Consider the following 684-nt stretch of genomic DNA (forward strand, 5'->3'; position numbering starts at 1 on the left):
TACTGTTTTCCATAGTGGTTATATCATTTGACAGTCCCACCAGCAGTGTATGAGAATCCCAGTCTCTCCACATCCTCGCCAGCATTTGTTATTTTCTGTCTTATTGAGCTTTGCTATTAGTGCTGGGGTAAGATGGTATCTCTCATTGTTTTGATTTGCCTCTCTCTGGTGGCTAATGATCGTGAGCATTTCTTAATGTATTTGCTGGCTGCCAGAACATCTTCTTTGGTGAAGTGTCTAGTCATGTCTTCTGCTCATTTTTTAATTGGATTGTTAATCTTTTAGTTGTTGAGGTGTTAGCGTTTTCTGTAAATTCTAGAGATAGGTCCCTTGTCAGATATATAATTATTGACAAATATTAATTTGTTGCTGTTATTTTGTTACGTGCTTTGTCGTGGTGTTGGTTTCTTTGTTCCATATAATATTATGTACTGAGCTCATTTTCTTTATGAATTGTATTATCACTTCCTTCGTTTTTATTGTTTTGGTATTTGCTAAATATTTGTGCTGGCCCTCTTTTTTATTTTCATGTGCAGGCTTTTTTAATTTTAATTTTAATTTTTATTGTGATTTGGGTGACAATTTACATAGCAAATACACTTTCCATACAGCAGATCACATACACTTTGTCTCATGACATTGACCACTATTTAGCACAATGCAACATCTCCTCTCCCACTTCCT

This window comes from Orycteropus afer, unplaced genomic scaffold (genome assembly GCF_000298275.1).
Source record: "Orycteropus afer afer isolate SDZICR_OR568_19922 unplaced genomic scaffold, OryAfe1.0 scaffold00015, whole genome shotgun sequence".
NCBI lineage: Eukaryota > Metazoa > Chordata > Mammalia > Tubulidentata > Orycteropodidae > Orycteropus > Orycteropus afer.